The sequence below is a fragment of the Carica papaya genome, chromosome 5, assembly GCF_054855325.1.
Source record: "Carica papaya isolate Zhongbai chromosome 5, ASM5485532v1, whole genome shotgun sequence".
In the NCBI taxonomy this organism is placed as follows: Eukaryota; Viridiplantae; Streptophyta; class Magnoliopsida; order Brassicales; family Caricaceae; genus Carica; species Carica papaya.
In genome coordinates, this window is record NC_142313.1 from 30300070 (window position 1) to 30324545 (window position 24476).

The window sequence follows — 24476 nt, forward strand, 5'->3', positions numbered from 1 at the left end:
GCTGGTTTATACGCAAATGTGAGTCAAGAAGCAGGGGCATTTTAATCGATAATAGAACGAGAATGAGAGGTGAAGTGTGAACGCACAAGGAAACAAATGACGGGAGGGGGAAGAAAGGAGGAGTGTATGTATTTGCAGCGCGAAATTAAAGAGGTGTGATCATAGCAGCACTAAAGCCCCGGATCCCATCAGAACTCCGCAGTTAAGTGTGCTTGGGCGAGAGTAGTACTCGGATGGGTGACCACCTGGGAAGCCCTCATGTTGGACCTATTTTTTTTTGGATGGGTTGTTCGACGTTACGCGCGAATGGAATTATAAACCGTTGGTTCATTTGCAAAAGTGAGTCACGGTGCCAGAGCATATTACTTGATATTAGAACGAGAAAGAGAGATGCAGAGTGCACGCACAAGGAAACAAATGACGGGAGGGTGGATGGGAGGAGAAAGAGTGTATGTATTTGCAGTTCAGAATGAAACATGAAGGATCATACCAGCACTAATGCAACGGATTCTATCAGAACTCCGCAGTTAAGGGTGCTTGGGCGAGAAAAGTACTCGGACGGGTGACATCCTGTGAAGTCCTTATATTTCACCCATTTTCTTGGGAGGTCCTCGTGTTGCACCCATCTTTTTGCAGATGATTCTTTCGACGTTACGCGCGACTTGATTTATGGTCCGCAGGTTTATTCGCAAATGTGAGTCACGGCGCCGTGGCATTTTACTTGATATTAAAACGAGTACGGGAGGTGAGTGCGCACGCACAAGGAAACAAATGACGGGAGGAGGAAGAAAAGAGAAGGAGTGTATGTATTTGAAGCGCAAAATTAAACAAGTGGCATCATACCAGCACTAATGCACTGGATCCCATCAGAACTCTGCAGTTAAGCGTGCTTGGGCGAGAGTAGTACTCGGATGGATGACCGCTTGGGAAGTCCTCGTATCGCAACAATTTTTTTTCAGATGGGTCGTTCGACGTTACGCGCGACTGGAACTATGGTCCGCTGGTTTATACGCAAATGTGAGTCAAGAATCAGGGGCATTTTAATCGATATTAGAACGAGAATGAGAGTTGCTGTGTGAACGCACAAGGAAACAAATGACGGGAGGGGGAAGAAAGGAGGAGTATATGTATTTGCAGCGCGAAATTAGAGAGGTGCGATCACAGCAGCACTAAAGCCCCGGATCCCATCAGAACTCCGCAATTAAGTGTGCTTTGGCGAGAGTAGTACTCGGATGGGTGACCACCTGGGAAGCCCTCGTGTTGCACCTATTTTTTTTCGGATGGGTTGTTCGAGGTTACGCGCGAATGGAATTATAAACCGCTGGTTCATTTGCAAAGGTGAGTCACGGTGCCGGGGCATATTACTGGATATTAGAACGATAAAGAGAGATACAGAGTGCACGCACATGGAAACAATTGACGGGAGGGGGAAGAAAGGAGAAGGAGTTTATGTATTTGCAGCGCAAAATTAAACAGGTGTGATCATACCAGCACTAATGCACCGGATCCCATCAGAACTCCGCAGTTAAGTGTGCTTGGGCGAGAGTAGTACTCGGACGGGTGACCTCCTTGGAAGTCCTCGTGTCGCATTAATTTTTTTCTTCGGACGGGTCGTTCGACGTTACACGCGACTAGAACTAGGGTCCACTGGTTTATACGCAAATGTGAGTCAAGAAGCAGGGACATTTTAATCGATATTAGAACGAGAAGGAGAGATGCAGAGTGCAGGCACAAGGAAACAAATGACGGGAGGGGGGATAGAGGGAGAAAAAGTGTATGTATTTGCAGCGCAGAATGAAACATGAGCAATCATACCAGCACGAATGCAACGGATTCTATCAGAACTCCGCAAGTTAGGGGTGCTTGGGCGAGAGTAGAACTAGGATGGGTGACCTCCTGCGAAGTCCTTAAATTTCACCCATTTTCTTAGGAAGTCCTCGTGTTGCACCCATTTTTTTGCAGATAATTCTTTCGACGATACGCGCGACTTGAATTATGGTCCTCAGGTTTATTCGCAAATGTGAGTCATGACACCTTAGCATTTTACTTGATATTAGAACGGGCACGGGAGGTGCAATGCGCACACACAAGGAAACAAATGACGGGAGGGGAAAGAAAGGAGAAGGAGTTTATGTATTTGCAGTACGGAATTAAAGGGGTGCGATCAGACCAGCACTAATGCGTCGGATCCCATCAGAACTCCGCAGTTAAGTGTGCTTGGGCGAGAGTAGTACTCGGATTGGTGACCTCCTAGGAAGTCCTCGTGTCGCACCAATTTTTTTTCAGACGGGTCGTTCGACGTTACGCGCGACTAGAACTATGGCCCGCTAGTTTATACGCAAATGTGAGTCAAGAATCAGGGGCATTTTAATCGATATAAGAACGAGAATGAGAGGTGCAGTGTGAACACACAAGGAAACAAATGATGGGAGGAGGGGAGGGAAGAAGGATTGTATGTATTTTCAGCACTAAATTAAACAGGTGCGGTCACACCAGCACAAATGCACCGGATCCCATCAGAACTCCGCAGTTAAGTGTGATTTGGCGAAAGTAGTACAATGATGGGTTACCTCCTGGGAAGTTCTCATGTTGCACCCATTTTCTTTTTTTCAGATGTGCCGTTCGACGTTACGGGCGACTTTATTTATGGTCCGCAGATTTATTCGCAAATGTGAGTCACGGCGCTGTGACATTTTACTTGATATTTGAACGAGAACGAGAGGTGCAGAGCGCACGCACAAGGAAACAAATGACAGGAGGGGGAAGAAAGGAGAAGGAGTTTATGTATTTGCAGCGCGAAATTAAACAAGTGCGATCATACCAGCACTAATGCACCGGATCCCATCAGAACTCCGCAGTTAAGTGTGTTTGGGCGAGAGTAGTACTCGAATGGGTGACCTCCTGGGAAGTCCTCGTGTCGCACTAATTTTTTTTTTCAGACGAGTCGTTCGATGTTACGCGCGACTGGAACGAGGGTCCACTGGTTTATACGCAAATGTGAGTCAAGAAGCAGGGGCATTTTAATTGATATTAGAACGAGAAAGAGAGATGCAGAGTGCACGCACAAGGAAACAAATGACGGGAGAGGGAATGGAGGGAGAAAAAGTGTATGTATTTACAGCGCATAATGAAACATGAGCAATCATACCAGCACCAATGCAACGGATTCTATCAGAACTCCGCAAGTTAAGGGTGCTTGGGCGAGAGAAGCACTAGGATGGGTGACCTCCTGCGAAGTTTTTATATTTCACCCATTTTCTTAGGATGTCCTCGTGTTGCACCCATTTTTTTGCAGATGATTCTTTCGACGATACGCGCGACTTGAATTATGGTCCACAGGTTTATTCGCAAATGTGAGTCACGGCACCATAGCATTTTACTTGATATTAGAACGAGTACGGGAGATGCAGTGCGCACGCACAAGGAAACAAATGACGGGAGGGGGAGGAAAAGAGAAGGAGTTTATGTAATTGCAGCGCTGAATTAAACGGGTGCGATCATACCAGCACAAATGCACCGGATCCCATCAGAACTCCGCAGTTAAGTGTGCTTTGGCGAAAGTAGTACAGTGATGGGTTACCTCCTCGGAAGTTCTCGTGTTACACCCATTTTTTTTTTTTCAGATGTGCCGTTCGACGTTACACGCGACTTTAATTATGGTCCGCAGATTTATTCGCAAATGTGAGTCACAGCGCCGTGGCATTTTACTTGATATTTGAACGAGAACGAGAGGTGCAGTGCGCATGCACAAGGAAATAAATGATGGGTGGGGGAAGAAAGGAGAAGGAGTTTATGTATTTGCTGCGCGAAATCAAACAGTTGCGATCATACCAGCACTAATGCACCGGATCCCATCAGAACTCCGCAGTTAAGTGTGCTTGGGCGAGAGTAGTAATCAGATAGGTGACCTCCGGGGAAATCCTCTTGTTGCACTAATTTTTTTTTTCAGACGGGTCGTTCGACGTTATGCACGACTGGAACTAGGGTCCACTGGTTTATACGCAAATGTGAGTCAAGAATGGGTGCTTGGGCGAGAGTAGCACTAGGATGGGTGACCTCCTGCGAAGTCCTTATATTTTACCCATTTTCTTAGGAAGTCCTCGTGTTGCACCCATTTTTTTGCAGATGATTCTTTCGACGATACACGCGACTTGAATTTTGGTCCTCAGGTTTATTCGCAAATGTGAATCACGGCACCGTAGCATTTTACTTGATATTAGAACGAGCACGGGAGGTGCAGTGCGCACGCACAAGGAAACAAATGGCGGGAGGGGGAAGAAAGGGGAAGGAGTTTATGTATTTGCAGCGCGAAATTGAACGGGTGCGATCATACCACAACTAATGCACCGGATCCCATAAGAACTCCAGAGTTAAGTGTGCTTGGGCATGAGTAGTACTCGGATGGGTGACCTCCTGGGAAGTTCTCGTGTCGCAACAATTTTTTTTTCAGACGGGTCGTTCGACGTTACGCGCGACTGGAATTAGGGTCCGCTGGTTTATACGCAAATGTGAGTCAAGAAGCAGGGGCATTTTAATCGATATTAGAACGAGAATGAGAGGTGCAGTGTGAATGCACAAGGAAACAATTGACGGGAGGGGGAAGAAAGGAGAAGGAGTGTATTTATTTGCTGCGCGAAATTAAACAGGTGCGATCATACCAGCATTAAAGCCCCGGATCCCATCAGAACTCCGCAGTTAAGTGTGCTTGGGCGAGAGTTGTACTCGGATGGGTGACCACTTGGGAAGCCCTCGTGTTGCACCTATTTTTTTTCGGATGGGTTGTTCGACGTTACGCGCGATTGGAATTATAAACCGCTGGTTCATTTGCAAAGGTGAGTCATGGTGCCGGGGCATATTACTTGATATTAGAACGAGTACGGGAGGTGCAGTGCGCACGAACAAGGAAACAAATGACGGGAGGAGGAAGAAAAGAGATGGAGTGTATGTATTTGAAGCGCAAAATTAAACAAGTGGCATCATACCAGCACTAATGCACTGGATCCCATCAGAACTCTGCAGTTAAGTGTGCTTGGGCTAGAGTAGTACTCGGATGGGTGACCTTTCTGGAAGTCCTCGTATCGCAACAATTTTTTTTCAGATGGGTCGTTCGACGTTATGCGCGACTGGAACTATGGTCCACTGGTTTATACGCAAATGTGAGTCAAGAATTAGGGGCATTTTAATCGATATTAGAACGAGAAGGAGAGGTGCAGTGTGAACGCACAAGGAAACAAATGATGGGAGGGGGGGAGGGAAGAAGGAGTGCATGTATTTTCAGCATAAAATTAAACAGGTGCGGTCACACCAGCACAAATGCACCGGATCCCATCAGAACTCCGCAGTTAAGTGTGCTTTGGCGAAACTAGTACAATGATGGGTTACCTCCTGGGAAGTTCTCGTGTTGCACCCATTTTCTTTTTTTCAGATGTGTCGTTCGACGTTACGCGCGACTTTAATTATGGTCCGCAGATTTATTCGAAAATGTGGGTCACGACGCCGTGGCATTTTACTTAATATTTGAACGAGAACGAGAGGTGCAGTGCGCACGCCCAAGGAAACAAATGACGGGAGGGAGAAAAAAGGAGAAGTAGTTTATGTATTTGCAGCGCAAAATTAAACAGGTGTGATCATACCAGCACTAATGCACCGGATCCCATCAGAACTCTGCAGTTAAGTGTACTTGGGCGAGAGTAGTACTCGGATGGGTGACCTCCTGGGAATTCCTAGTGTTGCACTAATTTTTTTTTCAGACGGGTCGTTCGACGTTACGCGCGACTGGAATTAGGGTCCACTGGTTTATACGCAAATGTTAGTCAAGAAGCAGGGGCATTTTAATCGATATTAGAACGAGAATGAGAGATGCAGAGTGCACGCACAAGGAAACAAATGACGAGAGGGGGGATGGAGGGAGAAAAAGTGTATGTATTTGCAGCGCAGAATGAAACATGAGCAATCATACCAGCACCAATGCAACGGATTCTATCAGAACTCTGCAAGTTAGGGGTGCTTGGGCGAGAGTAGCACTAGGATGGGTGACCTCCTGCGAAGTCCTTATATTTCACCCATTTTCTTAGGAAGTCTTCATGTTGCACCCAGTTTTTTGCAGATGATTCTTTCGACGATACGCGCGACTTGAATTATGGTCCTCAGGTTTATTTTCAAATGTGAGTCACGGCAACGTAGCATTTTACTTGATATTAGAACGAGCACGGGAGGTGCAGTGCGCACGCACAAGGAAACAAATGGCGGGAGGGGGAAGAAAGGAGGAGTGTATGTATTTGCAGCGCGAAATTAAAGAGGTGTGATCATAGCAGCACTAAAGCCCCGGATCCCATCAGAACTCCGCAGTTAAGTGTGCTTGGGCGAGAGTAGTACTCGGATGGGTGACCACCTGGGAAGCCCTCATGTTGGACCTATTTTTTTTTGGATGGGTTGTTCGACGTTACGCGCGAATGGAATTATAAACCGTTGGTTCATTTGCAAAAGTGAGTCACGGTGCCAGAGCATATTACTTGATATTAGAACGAGAAAGAGAGATGCAGAGTGCACGCACAAGGAAACAAATAACGGGAGGGGGGATGGGAGGAGAAAGAGTGTATGTATTTGCAGTGCAGAATGAAAAATGAGGGATCATACCAGCACTAATGCAACGGATTCTATCAGAACTCCGTAGGTAAGGGTGCTTGGGCGAGAGTAGTACTAGCATGGGTTACCTCCTGCGAAGTCCTTATATTTCACCCATTTTCTTATGAAGTCCTTATGTTGTACCCATTTTTTTGCAAATGATTCTTTCGACGTTACGCGCGACTTGAATTATGGTCCTCAGGTTTATTCGCAAATGTGAGTCACAGCGCCGTGGCATTTTACTTGATATTAGAACGAGAACGGGAGGTGCAGTGCGCACGCACAAGGAAACAAATGACGGGAGGGGGAGGAAAGGAGGAGTGTATGTATTTGCAGCGCGAAATTAAACAGGTGCGATCATACCAGCACTAATGCAACGGATTCTATCAGAACTCCGTAGGTAAGGGTGCTTGGGCGAGAGTAGTACTAGCATGGGTTACCTCCTGCGAAGTCCTTATATTTCACCCATTTTCTTGTGAAGTCCTCGTGTTGCACCCATTTTTTTGCAGATGATTCTTTCGACGTTACGCGCGACTTGAATTATGGTCCTCAGGTTTATTTGCAAATGTGATTCACGGCGCTGTAGCATTTTACTTGATATTAGAACGAGAACGGGAGGTGCAGTGCACATGCACAAGGAAACAAATGACGGGTGGGGGAAGAAAGGGGAATGAGTTTATGTATTTGCAGCGCGTAATTAAACAGGTGCGATCATACCAGCACTAATGAACCGGATCCCATCAGAACTCCGTAGTGAAGTGTGCTTGGGCGAGATTAGTACTCGGATGGGTGACCTCCTGGGAAGTCCTCGTGTCGCACCAATTTTTTTTCAGACGGGTCTTTCGACGTTACGCGCGTCTGGAACTAGGGTCCGCTGGTTTATACGAAAATGTGAGTCAAGAAGCAGGGGCATTTTAATCGATATTAGAACTAGAATGAGAGGTGAAGTGTTAACGCACAAGGAAACAAATGACGGGAGGGGGAAGAAAGGAGAATGAGTGTATGTATTTGCAGCATGAAATTAAACAGGTGCGAGCATACCAGCACTAAAGCTACGGATCCCATCAGAACTCCGCAGTTAAGTGTGCTTGGCCGACCGTAGTACTCGGATGGGTGACCACTTGGGAAGCCCTCGTGTTGCACCTATTTTTTTTCGGATGGGTTGTTCGACGTTACGCGCGAATGGAATTATAAACCGCTGGTTCATTTGCAAAGGTGAGTCACGGTGTCGGGGCATATTACTTGATATTAGAACGAGAAAGAGAGATGCAGAGTGCACGCACAAGGAAACAAATGACGGGAGGGGGGATGGGAGGAGAAAGAGTGTATGTATTTGTAGTGCAGAATGAAACATGAGGGATCATACCAGCACTAATGCAACGGATTATATCAGAACTCCGCAGTTAAGGGTGCTTGGGCGAGAAAAGTACTCGGATGGGTGACCTCCTGCGAAGTCCTTATATTTCACCCCTTTTCATGGGAGGTCCTCGTGTTGCACCCATCTTTTTGCAGATGATTCTTTCGACGTTACGCGCGACTTGATTTATGGTCCGCAGGTTTATTCGCAAATGTGAGTCACGGCGTCGTAGCATTTTACTTGATATTAAAACGAGCACGGGAGGTGCAGTGCGCACGCACAAGGAAACAAATGATGGGAGGGGGAAGAAAGGAGAAGGAGTTTATGTATTTGCAGCGCGATATTAAACGGATGCGATATTAGCAGCACTAATGCACCGGATCCCATTAGAACTCCGCAGTTAAGTGTGCTTGGGCGACAGTATTACTCGGATGGGTGACCTCCTGGGAAGTTCTAGTGTCGCACAAATTTTTTTTCAGACGAGTCGTTCGACGTTACACGCAACTGGAACTATGATCCACTTGTTTATACGCAAATGTGAGTCAAGAAGCAGGGGCATATTAATCAATATTAGAACGAGAAAAAGAGGTGCAGTGTGAACGCACAAGGAAACAAATAATGGGAGGGGGGAGGGAAGGAGAAGGAGTGTATGTATTTTCAGCACGAAATTAAACAGGTGCTATCACACCAGCACAAATAGACCGGATCCCATCAGAACTCCGCAGTTAAGTGTGCTTTGGCGAAAGTAGTACAAGGATGGGTTACCTTCTGGGAAGTTCTCGTGTTGCACCCATTTTTTTTTCAGATGTGCCATTCGACGTTACGCGCGACTTTAATTATAGTCCGCAGATTTATTCGAAAATGTGAGCCACTGCGCCGTGGCATTTTACTTGATATTTATACGAGAATGAGAGGTGCAGTGCACACGCACAAGGAAACAAATGACGGGAAGGGGAAGAAAGGAGAAGGAGTGTACGTATTTGCAGCGCGAAATTAAATAGGTGCCATCATACCAGCACTAATGCACCGTATCCCATCAGAACTCAGCAGTTAAGTGTGCTTGGGCGGGAGTAGTACTCGGATTGGTGACCTCCTGGGAAGTCCTCATGTTGCACCTATTTTTTTTCGGATGGGTCGTTCGACGTTACGTGCGAATGCAATTATAAACCGCTTGTTCATTCGCAAAGGTGAGTCACGATGCTAGGGCATTTTACTTGATATTAGAACGAGAAGGAGAGATGCAGAGTGCACGCACAAAGAAACAAATAACGGGAGAGGGGATGGAGGGAGAAAGAGTGTATGTATTTGCAGCGCAGAATGAAACATGAGCGATCATACCAGCACTAATGCAACGGATTCTATCAGAACTCCGCAAGTTAAGGGTGCTTGGGCGAGAGTAGCACTAGGATGGGTGACCTCATGCGAAGTCCTTATATTTCACCTATTTTCTTAGGAAGTCCTCGTGTTGCACCCATTTTTTTGCAGATGATTCTTTCGACGTTACGCGCAACTTGAATTATGGTCCTCAGGTTTATTCGCAAATGTGAGTCACGGCGCCGTGGCATTTTACTTGATATTAGAACGAGTACGGGAGGTGCAGTGCGCACGCACAAGGAAACAAATGACGGGAGGGGGAAGAAAAGAGAAGGAGTGTATGTATTTGCAGCGCGAAATTAAACAGGTGTGATCATATCAGCACCAATGCACCGGATCCCATCAGAACTCCACAGTTAAGTGTGCTTGGGCGAGAGTAGTACTCGGATGGATGACCTCCTGGGAAGTCCTCGTGTCGCACTAATATTTTTCCAGACGGGTCGTTCGAAGTTACGCGCGACTGGAACTAGGGTCCGCTGGTTTATACGCAAATGTGAGTCAAGAAGCAGGGGCATTTTAATCGATATTAGAACGAGAATGAGAGGTGAAGTGTGAACGCACAAGGAAACAAATGACGGGAGGGGGAAGAAAGGAGAAGGAGTGTAAGTATTTGCATTGCGAAACTAAATAGGTGCGATCATACCAGCACTAAAGCCCCGGATCCCATCAGAACTCGGCAGTTAAGTGTGCTTGGGCGAGATTAGTACTCGGATGGATGACCTCATGGGAAGTCCTCGTGTCGCACCAATTTTTTTTTCAGACGGGTCGTTCGACGTTACGCGCGTCTAGAACTAGGGTCCGCTGGTTTATACGCAAATGTGAGTCAAGAATCAGGGGCATTTTAATCGATATTAGAACGAGAATGAGAGATAAAGTGTAAATGCACAAGGAAACAAATGACCGGAGGGGGAAGAAAGGAGAAGGAGTGTATGTATTTGCAGCGCGAAATTAAACAGGTTCTATCATACTAGCACCAAAGCTCCGGATCCCATCAGAAGTCCGCAGTTAAGTGTGCTTGGGCGAGGGTAGTACTCGGATGGGTGACCACTTGGGAAGCCCTCGTGTTGCACCTATTTTTTTCGGATGGGTTGTTCGACGTTACGCGCGAATTGAATTATAAACCGCTGGTTCATTTGCAAAGGTGAGTCACGGTGCCGGGTCTTATTACTTGATATTAGAACGAGAAAGAGAGATGCTGAGTGCACGCAAAAGGAAACAAATGACGGGAGGGGGGATGGGAGGAGAAAGAGTGTATGTATTTGTAGTGCAGAATGAAACATGAGGGATCATACTAGCACTAATGCAACGGATTCTATCAGAACTCCGCAGTTAAGGGTGCTTGGGCGAGAAAAGTACTCGGATGGGTGACCTCCTGCGAAGTCCTTATATTTCACCCATTTTCTTGGGAGGTCCTCGTGTTGCACCCATCTTTTTGCAGATGATTCTTTCGACGTTACGCACGACTTGATTTATGGTCCGCAGGTTTATTCGCAAATGTGAATCACGGCGCCGTGGCATTTTACTTGATATTAGAACGAGTACGGGAGGTGTAGTGCGCACGCACAAGGAAACAAATGACGGGAGGAGGAAGAAAAGAGAAGGAGCGTATGTATTTGAAGCGCAAAATTAAACAAGTGGCATCATACCAGCAATAATGCACTAGATCCCATCAGAACTCTGCAGTTAAGTGTGCTTGGGCGAGAGTAGTACTCGGATGGGTGACCTCTTGGGAAGTCCTCATATCGCAACAATTTTTTTTCAGATGGGTCGTTCGACGTTACGCGCGACTGGAACTATGGTCCGCTTGTTTATACGCAAATGTGAGTCAAGAATCTGGGGTATTTTAATCGATATTAGAACGAGAAGGAGAGGTGCGTGTGAACGCAGAAGGAAACAAATGATGGGAAGGGGGGGAAGAAGGAGTGTATGTATTTTCAGCACGAAATTAAACAGGTGAGGTCACTCCAGCACAAATGCACCGGATCCCATCAGAACTCCGCAGTTAAGTGTGCTTTGGCGAAAGTAGTACAATGATGGGTTACCTCAAGGGAAGTTCTCGTGTTGCACCCATTTTCTTTTTTTCAGATGTGCCGTTCGACGTTACGCGCGACTTTAATTATGGTCTGCAGATTTATTCGCAAATGTGAGTCACGGCGCCGTGGCATTTTACTTGATATTAGAACGAGTACGGGAGGTGCAGTGCACACGCACAAGGAAATAAATGACGGGAGGGGGAAGAAAGGAGAAGGAGTTTATGTATTTGCAGCGCGAAATTAAACGGGTGCGATCATACCAGCACTAATGCACTGGATCCCATCAGAACTCCGCAGTTAAGTGTGCTTGGGCGAGAGTAGTACTCGGATGGGTGACCTCCTGGGGAAGTCCTCGTGTCGCACCAATTTTTTTTCAGACAGGTCGTTCGACGTTACGCGTGACTGGAACTATGGTCCGCTGGTTTATACGCAAATGTGAGTCAAGAAGCAGGGGCATTTTAATCGATATTAGAACGAGAAGGAGAGGTGCAGTGTGAATGCACAAGGAAACAATTGATGGGAGGTGGAGGGAAGGAGAAGGAGTGTATGTATTTTCAGCACGAAATGAAACAAGTGCGATCGTACCAGCACTAATTCAACGGATTCTATCAGAACTCCGTAGGTAAGGGTGCTTGGGCGAGAGTAGTACTAGCATGGGTTACCTCCTGCGAAGTCCTTATATTTCTTCCATTTTCTTGTGAAGTCCTCGTGTTGCACCCATTTTTTTGCAGATGATTCTTTCGACGTTACGCGCGACTTGAATTATGGTCCTCAGGTCTATTCGCAAATGTGAGTCACGGCATCGTAGTATTTTACTTGATATTAGAACGAGTACGGGAGGTACAGTGCGCACGCACAAGGAAACAAATGACAGGAGGGGGAAGGAAGGAGAAAGAGTTTATGTATTTGCAGCGCGGAATTAAAAGGGTGCGATCATACCAGCACTAATGCACCGGATCCCGTCAGAACTCCGCAGTTAAGTGTGCTTGGGCGAGAGTAGTACTCGGATGGGTGACCTCTTGGGAAGTGCTCGTGTCGCACTAATTTCTTTTTCAGACGGGTCGTTCGACGTTAAGTGCGACTGGAACTAGGGTCCACTGGTTTATACGCAAATGTGATTCAAGAAGCAGGGGCATTTTAATCGATATTAGAACGAGAACGAGAGGTGCAGTGTGAACGCACAAGGAAACAAATGATGGGAGGGGGAAGAAATGAGAAGGAGTGTATGTATTTCCAGCACGAAATTAAACAGGTGCGATCATACCAGCACTAAAGCTCCGGATCCCATCAGAACTCCGCAGTTAAGTGTGGTTGGGCGAGATTAGTACTCGGATGGGTCACCACCTGAGAAGCCCTCGTGTTGCACCTATTTTTTTTTCGGATGGGTTGTTCGAAGTTACGCGCGAATGGAATTATAAACCACTGGTTCATTTGCAAAGGTGAGTCACGGTGCCGGGGCATATTACTTTATATTAGAATGAGAAAGAGAGATGCAGAGTGCACGCACAAGGAAACAAATGAAGGGAGGGGGGATGGAGGGAGAAAAAGTGTATGTATTTGCAGCGCGGAACGAAACATGAGCTATCATACCAGCACCAATGCAACGGGTTCTATCAGAACTCCGCAAGTTAAGGGTTCTTGGGCGAGAGTAGCACTAGGATGGGTGACCTCCTGCGAAGTCCTTATATTTCACCCATTTTCTTAGGAAGTTCTCGTGTTGCACCAATTTTTTTGCAGATGCTTCTTTCGACGATACGCGCGACTTGAATTATGGTCCTCAGGTTTATTCGCAAATGTGAGTCACGGCACCGTAGTATTTTACTTGATATTAGAACGAGCACGGGAGGTGCAGTGCGCACGCACAAGGAAACAAATGACGGGATGGGGAAGAAAGGAGAAGGAGTTTATGTATTTGCAGCGCGAAATTAAACGGGTGCGATCATACCAGTACTAATGCACTAGATCCCATCAGAACTCAACAGTTAAGTGCGCTTAATTAAACAGGTGCGATCATACCAGCACTAAAGCTCCGGATCCAATCAGAACTCCGCAGTTAAGTGTGCTTGGGCGAGCGTAGAACTCGGATGGGTGACCACTTGGTAAGCCCTCGTGTTGCACCTAATTTTTTTCGAATGGGTTGTTCGAGGTTACGCGCGAATGGAATTATAAACCGCTGGTTCATTTGCAAAGGTGAGTCACGGTGCCGGGGCATATTACTTTATATTAGAACGAGAAAGAGAGATGCAGAGTGCACGCACAAGGAAACAAATGACGGGAGGGGGGATGGGAGGAGAAAGAGTGTATGTATTTGCAGTGCAGAATGAAACATGAGGGATCATACCAGCACTAATGCAACGGATTCTATCAAACCTCCGCAATTAAGGGTGCTTGGGCGAGAAAAGTACTCGGATGGGTGACCTCCTACGAAGTCCTTATATTTCACCCATTTTCTTGGGAGGTCCTCGTGTTGCACTCATCTTTTTGCAGATGATTCTTTCGATGTTACGTGCGACTTGAATTATGGTCCTCAGGTTTATTCGCAAATGTGAGTCACGGCGCCGTGGCATTTTACTTGATATTAGAACGAGTACGAGAGGTGCAGTGCGCACGCATAAGGAAACAAATGACGGGAGGAGGAAGAAAAGAGAAGGAGTGTATGTATTTGAAGCGCAAAATTAAACAAGTTGGATCATACCAGCAATAATGCACTGGATCCCATCAGAACTCTGCAGTTAAGTGTGCTTGGGCGAGAGTAGTACTCGGATGGGTGACCTCTTGGGAAGTCCTCGTATCGCAACAATTTTTTTTCAGATGGGTCGTTCGACGTTACGCGCGACTGGAACTATATGGTCCGCTGGTTTATACGCAAATGTGAGTCAAGAATCAGGGGCATTTTAATCGATATTAGAACGAGAAGGAGAAGTGCAGTGTGAACGCACAAGGAAACAAATGATGGGATGGGGGAAGGGAAGAAGGAGTGTATGTATTTTCAGCACGAAATTAAACAGGTGCGGTCACACCAGCACAAATGCACCGGATCCCATCAGAACTCCGCAGTTAAGTGTGCTTTGGCGAAAGTAGTACAATGATGAGTTACCTCATGGGAAGTCCTCGTGTTGCACCCATTTTCTTTTTTTCAGATGTGCCGTTCGACGTTACGCGCGACTTTAATTTTGGTCCGCAGATTTATTCGCAAATGTGAGTCACGGCGTTGTGGCATTTTACTTGATATTTGAATGAGAACGCGAGGTGCAGTGTGCACGCACAAGGAAACAAATGACGGGAGGGGGAAGAAAGGAGAAGGAGTTTATGTATTTGCAGCGCAAAATTAAATAGGTTTGATCATACCAGCACTAATTCACCAGATCCCATCAGAACTCCGCAGTTAAGTGTGCTTGGGCGAGAGTATTACTCGGATGGGTGACCTCTTAGGAAGTCCTCGTGCCGCACTAATTTTTTTTTTCAGACGGGTCGTTCGACGTTACGCGCGACTGGAACTAGGGTCCACTGGTTTATACGCAAATTTGAGTCAAGAACCAGGGGCATTTTAATCGATATTAGAACGAGAAAGAGAGATGCAGAGTGCACGCACAAGGAAACAAATGACGGGAGGGGGGATGGAGGGAGAAAAAGTGTATGTATTTTCAGCGCAGAATGAAACAGGAGCAATCATACCAGCACCAATGCAACGGATTCTATCAGAACTCCGCAAGTTAAGGGTGCTTGGGCGAGAGTAGCACTAGGATGGGTGACTTCCTGCGAAGTCCTTATATTTCACCCATTTTCTTAGGAAGTCCTCGTGTTGTACCTATTTTTTTGCAGATGATTCTTTCGACGATACGCGCGACTTGAATTATGGTCCACAGGTTTATTCACAAATGTGAGTCACGGCACCGTAGCATTTTACTTGACATTAGAACGAGCACGGGAGGTGCAGTGCGCACGCACAAGGAAACAAATGATGGGAGGGGGAAGAAAGGGGAATGAGTTTATGTATTTGCAGCGCAAAATTAAACAGGTGCGATCATACCAGCACTAATGCACCGAATCCCATCAGAACTCCGCTGTTAAGCGTGCTTGGGCGAGATTAGTACTCGGATGGGTGACCTCCTGGGAAGTCCTCGTGTCGCACAAGGACTCGGATGATGCCACTTGTTTAATTTTGCGCTTCAAATACAAACACTCCTTCTCTTTTCTTCCTCCTCCCGTCATTTGTTTCCTTGTGTGTGCGCACTGCACCTCCCGTACTCATTCTAATATCAAGTAAAATGCCACGGCGCCGTGACTCACATTTGCGAATAAACTTGAGGACCATAATTCAAGTCGCGCGTATCGTCGAAAGAATCATCTGCAAAAAAAATGGGTGCAACGCGAAAACTTCCTAACAAAATGGGTGAAATATAAGGACTTCGCAGGAGGTCACCCATCCTAGTGCTACTCTCGCCCAAGCACCCTTAACTTGCGAATTTCTGATAGAATCCGTTGCATTCGTGCTGGTATGATTACTCATGTTTCATTCTGCGCTGCAAATACATACACTTTTTCTCCCTCCATCCCCCCTCCCGTCATTTGTTTCCTTGTGCGTGCATTCTGCAACTCTCCCTCTCGTTCTAATATCGATTAAAATGCCCCTGCTTCTTGACTCACATTTGCGTATAAACCAGTGGACCCTAGTTCTAGTCGCGCGTAACGTCGAACGACCCGTCTGAAAAAAAAATTATTGCGGCACGAGGACTTCCCAGGAGGTCACCCATCCGAGTACTACTCTCGCCCAAGCACACTTAACTGCGGAATTCTGATGGGATCTGGTGCATTAGTGCTGGTATGATCGAACCTGTTTAATTTTGCGCTGCAAATACATAAACTCCTTCTCCTTTCTTCCCCCTCCCGTCATTTGTTTCCTTGTGCGTGCGCACTGCACCTCTCGTTCTCGTTCAAATATCAAGTAAAATGCCACGGCGCTGTGACTCACATTTGCGAATAAATCTGCAGACCATAATTAAAGTCGCGCGTAACGTCGAACGGCAGATCTGAAAAAAAGAAAATGGGTGCAACACGAGAACTTCCCAGGAGGTAACCCATCATTGTACTACTTTCGCCAAAGCACACTTAACTGCGGAGTTATAATGGGATCCGTTGCATTTGTGCTGGTATGATTGCACCCGTTTAATTCTGCGCTGCAAATACATAAACTCCTTCTCATTTCTTCCCCCTCCCGTCTTTTATTTCCTTGTGCGTGCGCACTGCACCTCCCGTGCTCGTTCTAATATCAAGTAAAATGCTACGGTGCCGTGACTCACATTTGCGAATATCAAGTTGCGCGTATCGTCGAAAGAATCATCTGCAAAAAAATGGGTGCAACACGAGGACTTCCTAAGAAAATGGGTGAAATATAAGGACTTCGCAGGAGGTCACCCATCCTAGTGCTTCTCTCGCCCAATCACCCATAACTTGCGGAGTTCTGATAGAATCCGTTGCATTGGTGCTGGTATGATTGCTCATGTTTCATTCTGCGCTGCAAATACATACACTTTTTCTCCCTCCATCCCCCCTCCCGTCATTTGTTTCCTTGTGCGTGCACTCTGCATCTCTCTTTCTCGTTCTAATATCAATTAAAATGCCCCTGCTTCTTGACTCACATTTGCGTATAAACCAGTGGACCCTAGTTCCAGTCGCGCGTAACGTCGAACGACCCGTCTGAAAAAAAAAATTAGTGCGACACGAGGACTTCCTAGGAGGTCACCCATCCGAGTACTACTCTCGCCTAAGCACACTTAAATGCGGAGTTCTGATGGGATCCGATGCATTAGTGCTGGTATGATCGCAGCTGTTTAATTTTGCGCTGCAAATACATAAACTCATTCCTCTTTCTTCCCCCTCTCGTCATTTGTTTCCTTGTGCGTGCGCACTGCACCTCTCGTTCTCGTTCTAATATCAAGTAAAATGCTACTGCGCCGTGACTCACATTTGCGAATAAACCTGAGGACCATAATTCAAGTCGCGCGTAACGTCGAAAGAATCAACTGCAAAAAAATGGGTGAAATATAAGGACTTCGCAGGAGGTCACCCATCCTAGTGCTACTCTCGCCCAAGCACCTTTAACTTGCGGATTTCTGATAGAATCTGTTGCATTGGTGCTGGTATGATTGCTCATGTTTCATTCTGCGCTGCAAATACATACACTTTTTCTCCCTCCATCCCCCCTCCCGTCATTTGTTTCCTTGTGCGTGCACTCTGCATCTCTCCTTCTCGTTCTAATATCGATTAAAATGCCCCTGCTTCTTGACTCACATTTGCGTATAAACCATTGGACCCTAGTTCTAGTCGCGCGTAACGTCGAACGACCCGTCTAAAAAAACAAATTAATACAACACGAGGACTTCCCAGGAGGTCACCCATCCGAGTACTACTCTCGCCCAAGCACACTTAACTGCAGAGTTCTTATGGGATCCAGTGCACTAGTGCTGGTATGATAGCAACTGTTAAATTTTGCGCTGCAAATACATAAATTCCTTCACTTTTATTCCCCCTCCCGTCATTTGTTTCCTTGTGCGTGCGCACTGCACCTCTCGTTGTCGTTCAAATATCAAGTAAAATGCCACGGCGCCGTGACTCACATTTGCGAATAAATCTGCGGACCATAATTAAAGTCGCGCGTAACGTCGAACGACACATCTGAAAAAAAGAAAATGGGTGCAACACGAGAACTTCCCAGGAGGTAACCCATCATTGTACTACTTTCGCCAAAGCACACTTAACTACGGAGTTCTGATGGGATCCGGTGCATTTGTGCTGGTGTGACCGCACCTGTTTAATTTCGTGCTGAAAGTACATACACTCCTTCTTCCCTCCCCCCCTCCCATCATTTGTTTCCTTGTGCGTTCACACTACACCTCTCATTCTCGTTCTAATATCGATTAAAATGCCCCTGATTCTTGACTCACATTTGCGTATAAACCAACGGACCATAGTTCCAGTCGCGCGTAACGTCGAACGACCCATCTGAAAAAAAATTGTTGCGATACGAGGACTTCCCAAGAGCTCACCCATCCGAGTACTACTCTCGCCCAAGCACGCTTAACTGCAGAGTTCTGATGGGATCCAGTGCATTAGTGCTGGTATGATGCCACTTGTTTAATTTTGCGCTTCAAATACATACACTCCTTCTTTTTTCTTCATTCTCCCGTCATTTGTTTCCTTGTGCGTGCGCACTGCTCCTCCCGTACTCGTTCTAATATCAAGTAAAATGCCACGGCGCCGTGACTCACATTTGCGAATAAACCTGCGGACCATAAATCAAGTCGCGCGTAACGTCGAAAGAATCATCTGCAAAAAGATGGGTGCAACACGAGGACCTCCCAAGAAAATGGGTGAAATATAAGGACTTCCCAAGAGGTCACCCATCCGAGTACTACTCTCGCCCAAGCACACTTAACTGCAGAGTTCTGATGGGATCCAGTGCAGTAGTGTTGGTATGATGCCACTTGTTTAATTTCGCGCTTCAAATACATACACTCATTCTTTTTTCTTCCTCATTCCGTCATTTGTTTCCTTGTGCGTGCGCACTGCACCTCCCGTACTCGTTCTAATATCAAGTAAAATGCGACGGCGCCGTGACTCACATTTGCGAATAAATCTGCGGACCATAAATCAAGTCGCGCGTAACATCGAAAGAATCATCTGCAAAAAGATGGGTGCAACACGACGACCTCCCAAGAAAATGGGTGAAATATAAGGACTTCGCAGGAGGTCACCCATCCTACTGCTACTGTCGCCCAAGCACCCTTAACTTGCGGAGTTGTGATAGAATTCGTTGCATTGGTGCTGGTACGATTCCTCATGTTTCATTCTGCGCTGCAAATACGTACACTTTTTCTCCCTCCACCCCCCCTCCCGTCATTTGTTTCCTTGTGCGTGCACTCTGCATCTCTCTTTCTCGTTCTAATATCGATTAAAATGCCCCTGCTTCTTTACTCACATTTGCGTATAAACCAGTGGACCCTAGTTCCAGTCGCGCGTAACGTCGAACGACCCGTTTGAAAAAAAAATTAGTGCGACACGAGGACTTCCCAGGAGGTCTCCAATCCGAGTACTACTCTCGCCCAAGCACACTTAACTGCTTAGTTCGGATGGGATCCGGTGCATTAGTGCTGGTATGATCGCACTTGTTTAATTTCGCGCTGCAAATACATAAACTCCTTATCCTTTCTTCCCCTTCCCGTCATTTGTTTCCTTGTGCGTGCGCACTGCACCTCTCGTTCTCGTTCAAATATTACGTAAAATACCACGGCGCCGTGACTCACATTTGCGAATAAATCTGCGGACCATAATTAAAGTCGCGCGTAACGTCGAACGGCACATCTGAAAAAAAATGGGTGCAACACGAGAACTTCTCATGAGGTAACCCATCATTGTACTACTTTCGCCAAAGCACACTTAACTGCGGAGTTCTGATGGGATGCGGTGCATTTGTGCTGGTGTGACTGTACCTGTTTAATTTCGTGCTGAAAATACATACACTCCTTCTTCCCTCCCCCCTTCCATCATTTGTTTCCTTGTGCGTTCACTCTGCACCTCTCCTTCTCGTTCTAATATCGATTAAAATTCTCCTGCTTCTTGACTCACATTTGCGTATAAACCAGCGGAACATAGTTCCAGTCGCGCGTAACGTCGAACGACCCGTCTGAAAAAAAAAATTAGTGCAATAAGAGGACTTCCCAGGAGGTCTCCAATCCGAGTACTACTCTCGCCCAAGCACACTTAACTGCTTAGTTCTGATGGGATCCGGTGCATTAGTGCTGGTATGATCGCACTTGTTTAATTTCGCGCTGCAAATACATAAACTCCTTATCCTTTCTTCCCCTTCCCGTCATTTGTTTCCTTGTGCGTGCGCACTGCACCTCTCGTTCTCGTTCAAATATTACATAAAATACCACGGCGCCGTGACTCACATTTGCGAATAAATCTGCGGACCATAATTAAAGTCGCGCATAACGTCGAACGACACATCTGAAAAAAAGAAAATGGGTGCAACACGAGAACTTCCCACGAGGTAACCCATCATTATACTACTTTCACCAAAGTACACTTAACTGCGGAGTTCTGATGGGATATGGTGCATTTATGCTGGTATGATCGCACCTGTTTAATTTCGCGCTGCAGATACATAAACTCCTTCTCCTTTCTTCCCCCTCCCGTCATTTGTTTCCTTGTGCGTGCGTACTGCACCTCTCATTCTCGTTCAAATATCAGGTAAAATGCCACGGCGCCGTGACTCACATTTGCGAATAAATCTGCGGACCATAATTAAAGTCGCGCGTAACGTCGAACGGCACATCTGAAAAAAAGAAAATGGGTGCAACACGAGAACCTCCCAGGAGGTAACCCATCATTGTACTACTTTCACCAAAGCACACTTAACTGCGGAGTTCTGATGGGATCCGGTGCATTTGTGCTGGTGTGACCGCACCTGTTTAATTTCGTGCTGAAAATACATACACTCCTTCTTCCCTCCCCCCCTCCCATCATTTGTTTCCTTCTGCGTTCACACTGCACCTCTCTTTCTCGTTCTAATATCGATTAAAATGCCCCTGATTCTTGACTCACATTTGCGTATAAACCAGCGGACCATAGTTCCAGTCGCGCGTAACGTCGAACGACCCATCTAAAAAAAATTGTTGCGATACGAGGACTTCCCAAGAGGTCACCCATCCGAGTACTACTATCGCCAAAGCATACTTAACTGCAGAGTTCTGATAGGATCCAGTGCATTAGTGCTGGTACGATGCCACTTGTTTAATTTTGCGCTTCAAATACATACACTCATTCTCTTTTCTTTCTCATCCGTCATTTGTTTCCTTGTGCGTGCGCACTGCACCTCCCGTACTTGTTCTAATATCAAGTAAAATGCCACGGCGCCGTGACTCACATTTGCAAATAAACCTGAGGACCATAATTCAAGTCGCGCGTATCGTCGAAAGAATCATCTGCAAAAAAATGGGTGCAACACGAGGACTTCCTAAGAAAATGGGTGAAATATAAGGACTTCGCAGGAGGTCACCCATCCTAGTGCTATTTTCGCCCAAGCACCCTTAACTTGCGGAGTTCTGATAGAATATGTTGCATTGGTGCTGGTATGATTGCTCATGTTTTATTTTGCGCTGCAAATACATACACTTTTTCTCCCTCCATCCCCCCTCCCGTCATTTGTTTCCTTGTGCGTGCACTCTGCATCTCTCATTCTCTTTCTAATATCGATTAAAATGCCCCTACTTCTTGACTCACATTTGCTTATAAACCAGTGGACCCTAGTTCCAGTCGCGCGTAACATCGAACCACCCGTCTGAAAAAAAAAATTAGTGCGACACGAGGACTTCCCAGGAGGTCAACCATCCGAGTACTACTCTCGCCCAAGCACACTTAATTGCAGAGTTCTGATGGGATTCGGTGCATTAGTGCTGGTATGATCGCACCTGTTTAATTTCGCGCTGCAAATACATAAACTCCTTCTCCTTTCTTCCCCCTCCCGTCATTTGTTTCCTTGTGCGTGCGTACTGCACCTCTCATTCTCGTTCAAATATCAGGTAAAATGCCACGGCGCCGTGACTCACATTTGCGAATAAATCTGCGGACCATAATTAAAGTCGCGCGTAACGTCGAACGGCACATCTGAAAAAAAGAAAATGGGTGCAACACGAGAACCTCCCAGGAGGTAACCCATCATTGTACTACTTTCACCAAAGCACACTTAACTGCGGAGTTCTGATGGGATCCGGTGCATTTGTACTTGTGTGACCGCACCTGTTTAATTTCGTTCTGAAAATACATACTCCTTCTTCCCTCCCCCCCTCCCATCATTTGTTTCCTTGTGCGTTCACACTCCACATCTCATTCTCGTTCTAATATCGATTAAAATGCCCCTGATTCTTGACTCACATTTACGTATAAACCAGCAGACCATAGTTCCAGTCGCGCGTAACGTCGAACGACCCATCTAAAAAAAATTGTTGCGATACGAGGACTTCCCAAGAGGTCACCCATCCGAGTACTACTATCGCCAAAGCATACTTAACTGCAGAGTTCTGATAGGATCCAGTGCATTAGTGCTGGTACGATGCCACTTGTTTAATTTTGCGCTTCAAATACATACACTCATTCTCTTTTCTTCCTCCTCCCGTCATTTGTTTCCTTGTTCGTGCGCACTGCACCTCCCGTACTCGTTCTAATATCAAGTAAAATGCCACGGCGTCGTGACTCACATTTGCGAATAAACCTGCGGACTATAAATCAAGTCGCGCGTAACGCCGAACGACCCGTCTGAAAAAAAAAATTAGTGCAACACGAGGACTTCCCAGGAGGTCAACCATCCGAGTACTACTCTCGCCCAAACACACTTAATTGCGGAGTTCTGATGGGATCCGGTGCATTAGTGCTGGTATGATCGCACCTGTTTAATTTCGCGCTGCAAATACACACACTCCTTCTCCATTCTTCCCCCTCCCGTCATTTGTTTCCTTGTGCGTGCGCACTGCACCTTTCGTTCTCGTTCAAATATCAAGTAAAATGCCACGGCGCCGTGACTCACATTTGCAAATAAATCTGCGGACCATAATTAAAGTCGCGCGTAACGTCGAACGGCACATCTGAAAAAAAGAAAATGGGTGCAACACGAGAACTTCCCAGGAGGTAACCCATCATTGTACTACTTTCGCCAAAGCACACTTAACTACGGAGTTCTGATGGGATCCGGTGCATTTGTGCTGGTGTGACCGCACCTGTTTAATTTCGTTCTGAAAATACATACACTCCTTCTTCCCTCCCCCCCCTCCCATGATTTGTTTCCTTGTGCGTTCACACTGCACCTCTCCTTCTCGTTCTAATTTTGATTAAAATGCCCCTGCTTCTTGACTCACATTTGCGTATAAGCCAGCGGACCATAGTTCCAGTTGCGCGTAACGTCGAACGACCCATCTGAAAAAAAATTGTTGCGATAGGAGGACTTCCCATGAGGTCACCCATCCGAGTATTAATCTCGCCCAAGCACACTTAACTGCAGAGTTCTGATGGGATCTAGTGCATTAGTGCTAGTATGATGCCACTTGTTTAATTTTGCGCTTCAAATATATACACTCCTTCTCTTTTCTTCCTCCTCCCGTCATTTGTTTCCTTGTGCGTGCACACTGTGAACGAGAAGGAGAGGTGCAGTGTGAACGCACAAGGAAACAAATGATGGAAGGGAGGGAGGGAAGAAGGAGTGTATGTATTTTCAGAACGAAATTAAACAGGTGCGGTCACACCAGCACAAATGCATCGGATCCCATCAAAACTCCGCAGTGAAGTGTGCTTTGGCGAAAGTAGTACAATGATGGGTTACCTCGTGGGAAGTTCTCGTGTTGCACCCATTTTCTTTTTTTCAGATGTGCCGTTCGACGTTACGCGCGACTTTAATTATGGTTCGCAGATTTATTCGCAAATGTGAGTCACGGCGCCGTTGCATTTTACTTGATATTTGAACGAGAACGAAAGGTGCAATGCGCACGCACAAGGAAACAAATGACGGGAGGGGGAAGAAAGGAGAAGGAGTGTATGTATTTGCAGCGCGAAATGAAACAGGTGCGATCATACCAGCACTAATGCAACGGATTCTATCAGAAATCCATAGGTAAGGGTTCTTAGGCGAGGGTAGTACTAGCATGGGTTACCTCCTGCGAAGTCCTTATATTTGACCTATTTTCTTGTGAAGTCCTCGTGTTGCACCCATTTTTTTGCAGATGATTCTTTCGACGTTACGCGCGACTTGATTTATGGTCCGCAAGTTTATTCGCAAATGTGAGTCACAACGCCGTGGCATTTTACTTGATATTAGAACGAGTACAGGAGGTGCAGTGCGCACGCACAAGGAAACAAATGACGGGAGGAGGAAGAAAAGAGAAGGAGTGTATGTATTTGAAGCGCAAAATTAAACAAGTGGCCTCATACCAGCACTTATGCACTGGATCCCATCAGAACTCTGCAGTTAAGCGTGCTTGGGCGAGAGTAGTACTCGGATGGGTGACCTCTTGATTTATGGTCCGCAGATTTATTCGCAA

At 46.4% G+C, this 24476-nt stretch overlaps 5 non-coding genes and 42 pseudogenes across 5 annotated transcripts; 33 read left to right on the forward strand and 14 right to left on the reverse strand.

The window, feature by feature from the left end:
• The first annotated feature begins 151 nt into the window (after window positions 1–151).
• LOC148262530 (5S ribosomal RNA) lies at window positions 152–270 on the forward strand (annotated as a pseudogene).
• Window positions 271–830: 560 nt separating this feature from the next.
• LOC148262531 (5S ribosomal RNA) lies at window positions 831–948 on the forward strand (annotated as a pseudogene).
• A 202-nt stretch (window positions 949–1150) lies between these two features.
• Window positions 1151–1269, forward strand: LOC148262532 (5S ribosomal RNA; annotated as a pseudogene).
• Window positions 1270–1474: 205 nt separating this feature from the next.
• Window positions 1475–1593, forward strand: LOC148262533 (5S ribosomal RNA; annotated as a pseudogene).
• A 563-nt stretch (window positions 1594–2156) lies between these two features.
• LOC148262534 (5S ribosomal RNA) lies at window positions 2157–2275 on the forward strand (annotated as a pseudogene).
• A 204-nt stretch (window positions 2276–2479) lies between these two features.
• On the forward strand, window positions 2480–2598 carry LOC148262535 (5S ribosomal RNA; annotated as a pseudogene).
• Window positions 2599–2807: 209 nt separating this feature from the next.
• Window positions 2808–2926, forward strand: LOC148262536 (5S ribosomal RNA). The gene has a single exon (XR_015819539.1). It is a non-coding gene; the product is annotated as a 5S ribosomal RNA (ribosomal RNA).
• A 563-nt stretch (window positions 2927–3489) lies between these two features.
• LOC148262537 (5S ribosomal RNA) lies at window positions 3490–3608 on the forward strand (annotated as a pseudogene).
• A 209-nt stretch (window positions 3609–3817) lies between these two features.
• Window positions 3818–3936, forward strand: LOC148262538 (5S ribosomal RNA; annotated as a pseudogene).
• A 383-nt stretch (window positions 3937–4319) lies between these two features.
• LOC148262539 (5S ribosomal RNA) lies at window positions 4320–4438 on the forward strand (annotated as a pseudogene).
• Window positions 4439–4644: 206 nt separating this feature from the next.
• LOC148262540 (5S ribosomal RNA) lies at window positions 4645–4763 on the forward strand. Its single transcript, XR_015819796.1, has one exon. It is a non-coding gene; the product is annotated as a 5S ribosomal RNA (ribosomal RNA).
• A 206-nt stretch (window positions 4764–4969) lies between these two features.
• Window positions 4970–5087, forward strand: LOC148262541 (5S ribosomal RNA; annotated as a pseudogene).
• A 204-nt stretch (window positions 5088–5291) lies between these two features.
• Window positions 5292–5410, forward strand: LOC148262542 (5S ribosomal RNA; annotated as a pseudogene).
• Window positions 5411–5619: 209 nt separating this feature from the next.
• On the forward strand, window positions 5620–5738 carry LOC148262543 (5S ribosomal RNA; annotated as a pseudogene).
• A 559-nt stretch (window positions 5739–6297) lies between these two features.
• LOC148262544 (5S ribosomal RNA) lies at window positions 6298–6416 on the forward strand (annotated as a pseudogene).
• A 911-nt stretch (window positions 6417–7327) lies between these two features.
• LOC148262545 (5S ribosomal RNA) lies at window positions 7328–7446 on the forward strand. The gene has a single exon (XR_015820497.1). It is a non-coding gene; the product is annotated as a 5S ribosomal RNA (ribosomal RNA).
• Window positions 7447–7651: 205 nt separating this feature from the next.
• On the forward strand, window positions 7652–7770 carry LOC148262546 (5S ribosomal RNA; annotated as a pseudogene).
• Window positions 7771–8655: 885 nt separating this feature from the next.
• LOC148262547 (5S ribosomal RNA) lies at window positions 8656–8774 on the forward strand (annotated as a pseudogene).
• A 206-nt stretch (window positions 8775–8980) lies between these two features.
• On the forward strand, window positions 8981–9099 carry LOC148262548 (5S ribosomal RNA; annotated as a pseudogene).
• A 561-nt stretch (window positions 9100–9660) lies between these two features.
• LOC148262549 (5S ribosomal RNA) lies at window positions 9661–9779 on the forward strand (annotated as a pseudogene).
• Window positions 9780–9984: 205 nt separating this feature from the next.
• On the forward strand, window positions 9985–10103 carry LOC148262550 (5S ribosomal RNA; annotated as a pseudogene).
• Window positions 10104–10309: 206 nt separating this feature from the next.
• On the forward strand, window positions 10310–10428 carry LOC148262551 (5S ribosomal RNA; annotated as a pseudogene).
• A 560-nt stretch (window positions 10429–10988) lies between these two features.
• LOC148262552 (5S ribosomal RNA) lies at window positions 10989–11106 on the forward strand (annotated as a pseudogene).
• Window positions 11107–11306: 200 nt separating this feature from the next.
• On the forward strand, window positions 11307–11425 carry LOC148262553 (5S ribosomal RNA; annotated as a pseudogene).
• A 209-nt stretch (window positions 11426–11634) lies between these two features.
• Window positions 11635–11754, forward strand: LOC148262554 (5S ribosomal RNA; annotated as a pseudogene).
• Window positions 11755–12313: 559 nt separating this feature from the next.
• On the forward strand, window positions 12314–12432 carry LOC148262555 (5S ribosomal RNA). Its single transcript, XR_015819563.1, has one exon. It is a non-coding gene; the product is annotated as a 5S ribosomal RNA (ribosomal RNA).
• A 206-nt stretch (window positions 12433–12638) lies between these two features.
• Window positions 12639–12757, forward strand: LOC148262556 (5S ribosomal RNA). The gene has a single exon (XR_015820750.1). It is a non-coding gene; the product is annotated as a 5S ribosomal RNA (ribosomal RNA).
• Window positions 12758–13390: 633 nt separating this feature from the next.
• Window positions 13391–13509, forward strand: LOC148262557 (5S ribosomal RNA; annotated as a pseudogene).
• Window positions 13510–14070: 561 nt separating this feature from the next.
• On the forward strand, window positions 14071–14188 carry LOC148262558 (5S ribosomal RNA; annotated as a pseudogene).
• A 206-nt stretch (window positions 14189–14394) lies between these two features.
• On the forward strand, window positions 14395–14513 carry LOC148262559 (5S ribosomal RNA; annotated as a pseudogene).
• Window positions 14514–14722: 209 nt separating this feature from the next.
• LOC148262560 (5S ribosomal RNA) lies at window positions 14723–14841 on the forward strand (annotated as a pseudogene).
• A 563-nt stretch (window positions 14842–15404) lies between these two features.
• Window positions 15405–15523, forward strand: LOC148262561 (5S ribosomal RNA; annotated as a pseudogene).
• A 582-nt stretch (window positions 15524–16105) lies between these two features.
• LOC148262562 (5S ribosomal RNA) lies at window positions 16106–16224 on the reverse strand (annotated as a pseudogene).
• A 209-nt stretch (window positions 16225–16433) lies between these two features.
• LOC148262563 (5S ribosomal RNA) lies at window positions 16434–16552 on the reverse strand (annotated as a pseudogene).
• Window positions 16553–17098: 546 nt separating this feature from the next.
• Window positions 17099–17217, reverse strand: LOC148262564 (5S ribosomal RNA; annotated as a pseudogene).
• A 533-nt stretch (window positions 17218–17750) lies between these two features.
• LOC148262565 (5S ribosomal RNA) lies at window positions 17751–17869 on the reverse strand (annotated as a pseudogene).
• Window positions 17870–18078: 209 nt separating this feature from the next.
• Window positions 18079–18197, reverse strand: LOC148262566 (5S ribosomal RNA; annotated as a pseudogene).
• A 204-nt stretch (window positions 18198–18401) lies between these two features.
• Window positions 18402–18519, reverse strand: LOC148262567 (5S ribosomal RNA; annotated as a pseudogene).
• A 917-nt stretch (window positions 18520–19436) lies between these two features.
• Window positions 19437–19555, reverse strand: LOC148262568 (5S ribosomal RNA; annotated as a pseudogene).
• A 205-nt stretch (window positions 19556–19760) lies between these two features.
• On the reverse strand, window positions 19761–19879 carry LOC148262569 (5S ribosomal RNA; annotated as a pseudogene).
• A 205-nt stretch (window positions 19880–20084) lies between these two features.
• LOC148262570 (5S ribosomal RNA) lies at window positions 20085–20203 on the reverse strand (annotated as a pseudogene).
• A 537-nt stretch (window positions 20204–20740) lies between these two features.
• LOC148262571 (5S ribosomal RNA) lies at window positions 20741–20859 on the reverse strand (annotated as a pseudogene).
• An 884-nt stretch (window positions 20860–21743) lies between these two features.
• On the reverse strand, window positions 21744–21862 carry LOC148262572 (5S ribosomal RNA; annotated as a pseudogene).
• Window positions 21863–22071: 209 nt separating this feature from the next.
• On the reverse strand, window positions 22072–22190 carry LOC148262573 (5S ribosomal RNA; annotated as a pseudogene).
• Window positions 22191–22717: 527 nt separating this feature from the next.
• Window positions 22718–22836, reverse strand: LOC148262574 (5S ribosomal RNA; annotated as a pseudogene).
• A 209-nt stretch (window positions 22837–23045) lies between these two features.
• LOC148262575 (5S ribosomal RNA) lies at window positions 23046–23164 on the reverse strand (annotated as a pseudogene).
• A 506-nt stretch (window positions 23165–23670) lies between these two features.
• Window positions 23671–23789, forward strand: LOC148262576 (5S ribosomal RNA; annotated as a pseudogene).
• Window positions 23790–24476: the final 687 nt, after the last annotated feature.